This window comes from Orycteropus afer, unplaced genomic scaffold (assembly GCF_000298275.1).
Source record: "Orycteropus afer afer isolate SDZICR_OR568_19922 unplaced genomic scaffold, OryAfe1.0 scaffold00188, whole genome shotgun sequence".
NCBI classification, from domain to species: domain Eukaryota; kingdom Metazoa; phylum Chordata; class Mammalia; order Tubulidentata; family Orycteropodidae; genus Orycteropus; species Orycteropus afer.
This window is the reverse complement of record NW_006921775.1, coordinates 5,818,614-5,825,047: the sequence shown is the minus strand read 5'-3', so window position 1 is coordinate 5,825,047 and position 6,434 is coordinate 5,818,614.

Genomic DNA, 6,434 nt, shown 5'->3' with positions numbered 1-6,434 from the left:
TCTTGGAGATTGACAGTTCAAACACATCAGCTGTTCTGTGGAATGAAGATGGGGCAATCTACTTCCATAAAGATTTACCACCTTTGAAACCCAACAGGGGCTGCCACTTGATGGCAATGGGTTTGGTTTTTTGTTTTCAGGTCTCTTGGAAAACTGTTATCCCAGTTGTAGTACATGCTGTTGCCTGGTGGGAACCTGTGGAAGTGTGTGAATCCAAAAAAATGGGCCTCACCCCACCAATCCTACCACCAGAGTCCACTTGGGGCAGGTATTTTGCATATAATTGTATCAAAACTTATAATAGCTCAAATTTTTTATTACTTAATTTCAGAATATCTTCCATTATGAAAACACATGGCATCAACAAAAAGGTCAAAGCAGAAAATAATGAATGCACTGTTGCAAAGGTTATCCATATCTGCTTCCATCTCCCATGGAGTATCTGACATCTTCATGGTAGGATAGAGTGATTAGAAGTTTTCTCATTTAGGAAAGATACTAATTTTTAGGAATGCTCCCTTTAAGAAAGTGGTTATTATTTCCAAATACTCCTATTATTTCCAACTACAGCTGTATTTATATACTTAGGTAAAGATCATGATTTCCTCCAAATTACAAATTTCACCTGCACATAAAGTCCCATAAAAACATTCTACCTATTTTTACTAAGATCCACTTGTGAAACCCACATTTTAGAAAATAACAATTGTGATAGGATTAACACTACTTTGAACTTTCATAAAATAATGTTATTCAACTTTAGAATTTGAAAGGAACTTGATCACAGTGAAAACTATTTTGGAGCAAGTGGTGTCTTTCTAGGCATATCTGCTTGGTCATGGGAATAGATGTCATCCATGTTCAGTTTTTAGCCTGTTAAATAATGAACAGAAAAATATAAATCAAAAAAAGGAAAAAGGAAGTTCAACTTCATACAATAGACAGTAGCCAGTGGTTAAGGGCTGAAAGTTCAGCAGCTCCAACCCACCAGCCACTGCAAAAGAGAAAGCTATGGCAGTCTGCTCTTGTAAAGATTACAGCCTTAGAAACCCTATGGGGCAGTTCTACTCTGTCCTGTAGTGTCATTATGAGCCAGTATTGACTTGATGGCAATGGGTATATGTAAATCAATATTTCCTAAGTGTAACACAGTCTTCAAAAAAAATTAGGTATTTTTCACCATTTCAGATCAACAGTGTGCTAGCAGGAAACCAAAATTTGGTGGGGGTTAGGGGGAAGGCACTACCTGTCTGTCCATTTGTTGTACTATGGTAGCTTGCATGTTGCTATGATGCTAGAAACTATGCCACCAGTATTTCAAATACCAGCAGGGTCATCCATGGTACAGATTAGGAAGAAAGGCATGACGATCTACTTCTGGAAACTAGCCAGTGAAACTTATGGATCACAAAAGCACATACATAGTCTGATATTGTGCTGGAAGATGAGCAACCCCCCTCAATTGAAAGGCACTACACAGTAGCAATGGACTCACATATAAATTATCATGAAGATGGCATAGGACTGAGCAATGGTTTTGTTCTGTTAGACATAGGTTGTCGTGAGTCAGAACTCATTCGACTGCAACTAACAATATCAGGGATGGTTGGTGGTAGGAGTTACTCTTACTACTTGACCCTTGGTACAATCATGATCCTTGGAATGGAACCATAGGTTGGAGGAGTGTTACCTGGAACTGAAATCTCATGATCTTGCCAAGTGCAAAATCTGTTGCTGGACAGAACCATCTTCCATCTGGAGTGTCCCAGATTCCAAGCAGAAGTCCCTGGTGGCTGTTACTGCCCCACACAAGTACCCAAGAGCTTACCTTTTTCTTCTTTTTATGGGTGATATTAGACTTCTTGCTATTTTTCCAAATAGATCTGAATGTGTCTGAAGAGATCCGGGGAGTAACTGTAATTTTTAAGATTGGCAATTTACCTGAAAGGATGAAGAACATAAGAGCTAGCAAATGAGGAGGCTATCTCACAACTCTATCTGATAGATTGGGTCTTAGGCTTCTAAGGACAGCATTCCTCTACATTTTACCAGATGAACAACTTTCCTCTCACCTGATACCCTTCCCCTATATCTTCTTCATGTGAGTGATCATAACAACTAATTTACCTCTGTAATAACTTCTTATATGTGTTCTCTGTGTTCCATTCCCACTGTCATATCTTTTACCTGGGTGATTGTAGTAGCCTCCTAACTGGTCTTCCTAACCCTAGAGTTCTCCATCTCCAAATCTATCCTGGACTCCGTGGCCAGATTAATTTCAAAACAAAATTTGGATCTTGCTGTGCACAAGTTCTAATACCGTTACTGGCTGACCATCTGTAGTGAATCTCTCTTGTGTTTGCTGGCCCAGCTTCCATTCTAACTTTTTTCTGGGACTATACCTTGTGTTTACTTAGGGATTCCACTCTCTGTCCTCCAAGGTGAGCATATGGCCCAGGGCTGGCCAATTAGTGTATATATATATGGGTTCTTGCATGCTGGAAACATCTTTATTTTATCCTTATACTTGGTTAGAAATTAGGAAACATATGTTGTAGTTGTTATGTGCCGTCCAGTTGGACCCAACTCATAGCGAAACATATAGAATTTTCAAAGAATTGTCACGAGAGGGCTCCATTACCCCTAGCTCCCAGTTAAGAAGTCCAACACCATTCTGACTCCCAATCCTTTGCATATAAATCTTTTTAAAAATTGTGATAAATATATGTGTAACAAAAACATTTGCCATTTCAACATTTTTAGCGTGTAGTTTAATGACATTAATTACTTTCATTTTGTTGTGTAAACATCACCACTATCTGTTTCCAAATTTTTCCATCATCCTTAACAGAAACTCAGTGTCCTGTAGGGAGCTCTGGTAGCATAGTGCCTAAAGCACTTGACTAATTGTTCAAACCCACCAGCCACTTCTTGGAAGGAAGGTTGGGCAATCTTCTTCTATAGCGATACTGCCTCAGAAACCCAAGGAGGGGTCACTATGAGTAGGGGCCGACTCGATGGCACATAACAAGTGTCCTGTAAGTACTAACTCTCTCCCTTCCCCACCTTCCTACCTCTGGTATCCACTAAATACATTTTGCTCTCTATACATATGCCAGTTCTAGATATTTCATATAAGTGAGACAATACAATATATGCCTTTGTGTGACTGACATATTTCACTCAGCATAATGTTTTCAAGTTTCATTCACGTTGTAGTATGTATCAGGACTTAATTTCTCTCTATGGCTGAGTAACAGTCAGTTGTATGTAGGTACTACATTTTATTTATCCATTCATCTGTTAATGGACGTTTAGGTTGTTTCCACCTTTTTGCTATTTTGAGTAACACTGCAATTAACATAGATACAAGAGTCTGTTTGTTTTCCTGCTTTAAATTCTTTTGGGTATTAAGTGGAAGTGGAATTGCTAGGTTACTAACGTAGTGATACTGCCTCGGAAACCTAAGGAGGGGACCATAGTGATACTGCCTTGGAAACCCAAGGAGGGGTAGCTATGAGTTCGGTACGACTCGACAGCACATAACAACAACAATGGTATTCCATCTTTAAATTTTGAGGAACTGTCAAATCGTTTTCGACAGCAGCTGCACCACTTTACATGAAGCAATGAATGAGGGTTTCAATTTCTCCACAGACTCTCCAATACTTGTTTTCTGTTTTTCTGATTACAGCCTTCCTAGTGGGTATGAGGGAGCTCTGGTAGCGTAGTGCCTAAGGCACTTGACTTCTAACCAGAAGCCTGGTGGTTCAAACCCACCAGCCACTCCTTGGAAGGAAGATGGGGCAATCTACTTCCATAGTGATACTGCCTCAGAAACCCAAGGAGGGGTCGCTATGAGTCAGGTCCAACTCGATGGCACATAACAACAATGACAATGACTAATTAAGGAGGCCTAGTGGTGCAATGGTTAAGTGATCAGCTGCTAACAGAAAGGTTGGGATTTGAGCCCACCCAGCAGCTCCATAGCAGAAAGACCTGGCAATCTGGTCTGGTAAAGATTATACCCTTGAAAACCCTGTAGGATAGTTTTACTCTGCTACATGGGGACACTATAGATTGAAAGTGATCCCATGGCACCCAACAATGACTACATCTTTTCATTTGTCTGTTGGCCATTTGTATATTTTCTTTGGAGAAATGTCTATTCAAGTCCTCTGCCCGTTTTTTGATTGGGTTGCCTGTGTTTTTGTTGCTAAGTTGTTATTAGTTGCCTTCGGTTAATTCTGACTCATGGTGGCCCCATGTGTGCAGAGTAACTGTTCCATACGGTTTTTAAGGCTGAGACCTTTCAGAAGCAGATTGCCAGGTCTGTCTTCCCAGGTGCCTCTGGGAGGGCTTGAACCGTCAATTTTTCAGTTAGGAGTCTACTGTACTGCTTAACCAGTTGTGGTAAGATTTGTGTGTGTGTGTGTGTGTGTGTGTGTGTGATTTGGGTGAAAGTTTACAGAGGAAATTCACTTTCCATACAGCAGTTCACATACACTTTATTTCCTGACATTGACTACAATTTACCACAATGCAACAGCTCCACTCCCACTTCCTCCCTATAGTTATTTACCTCTTCTCTGTGTCCATCCCTCCATGCACTCCTGCCCCCTGAGCTGTCTCACTGTGCATACACAGCCCCTCTATTCTCCCATGATTGTTCTCTCCAAGAAGTGTATCTACCTAATGTAAATGTTCACCTAATATGCCTGTCTTTTGTTTGGCTGAAAGCCACAGGAGTGGGTTCAGTTCCAGACCTGAAGGGCAGCTAAGGGCCCTAGTCTCAGTGGTTCCATGAGGCTCTATTAGACCAGCAAACTTGGTCTCTTTTTTTTTTTTTTTTTTAATGATTTTGAGTTTTGGTTCACATTGTTCTACCTCTCTATCCAGAATCTCCTACAGAGATCCCCCCTCCGAGTAGTTGACAGTGGTAGCCAGGCACCATCTAGTTCTTCTGGTCTCACAGTCGTATAGGCTAAGGATTGCATGGTGTACCAGTCGCTTGGACTAATTGTTTCCATGAATCTTTGGTTTTCTTCATTCTTTGTTCTGAATGAGGAGTGACCCATAGTTGCATCTAGATGGCCGCTTGCAAGCTTTTAAGATCCCAGTCACTGCTCGCCAAAGTAGGATGTGGAACAATGTTTTGTGTAGTATTTTATACCAATTGAGCTTGATGGCCCCTGTGACCAAGGTCCTGAGCCCACAGGTCCAACTACTTGCTCCCTCCGGGTAGCTGGCTGTGACCAAGAAATGACTACCACCTTGTCCCTTGTTACCTCTACTATACACCTGGGAATTCTTACAGAACATACCGATGCACTTGTAGAAATACTGTCTGCCAATCCTATACATGGTCTTGGGCACACTACCCCCTGTATAGACATACCTAATAGTTCAGCCTGTCTACCATCTATCCACCCATGGGATTTGTCTTCACTGACAATTCAGTACTGTATGTGCAAAAGGGTTCATCTTTGTTGTCTGTACCTCCCATGTACCTCTCTAAGTCTTCCCCTTCATCAATGCCACCATGTTGATGACTCACATTTGGCCCTTCTCTTCACCCAAATCAATTCTTGTCTCTACCTATCTTACAGTGTTCCCTCCTCTCCCACCCCTGGTAACTAACAAAGAAAATTTCCTTCCATATATAAAACTTTCCTTGACTTTTTACAATAATGGACTAATACTTCTGTGATTGACTTATTTCACTCAGCATAATGTCCTCCAAGTTCATCCACGTTATGCAGTGTTTTGCAGATTCGATATTATTCTTTAGGGTTGCATAGTATTCTGTTGTGTGATGTACCATAGTATGGATATCCATTCTTCAGTTGATGACACCTAATTTGTTTCCATCTTTTGGCTATTGTAAATAGTGCTGCGATGATCATGGGAATGCATATGTCTGTTCTTGTCATGGGTCTCACTTCTTTAGGATATGTACCTAGTAATGGAATGGCTAGGTCAAATGGTATTTCTAATTCCAACTTTTTAAGGAATTGCCATACTGTGTTCCACAGTGGTTGTATCATTTTACAGTCCTACTCGCAGTGTATGAGAGTCCCAATCTCTCTGCATCCTCGCTAGCATTTGTTATTTTCTGTCTTGTTGAAATTTTCTACTAGTGCTGGGGCAAGATGGTATCTCATTGTTGTTTTGATTAAATCTCTCTAATGGCTAATGATCATGAGCATTTGATCATATGTTTGTTGGCTGCCTGAATATCCTCCTTGGTGAAGTGTCTATTCATATCTTCTGCCCATTTTTAATTGGATTATTTGTCTTTTTGTTGTTGAGGTGTTGGATTTTTCTATAAATTCTAGAGATAAGTCCCTTGTCAGACATGTTATTATCAAACATTTTTTCCCAATCTGTAGGTTCTCTTTTGACTCTTTTGGAGAAGTCTTTGGAAGCACATA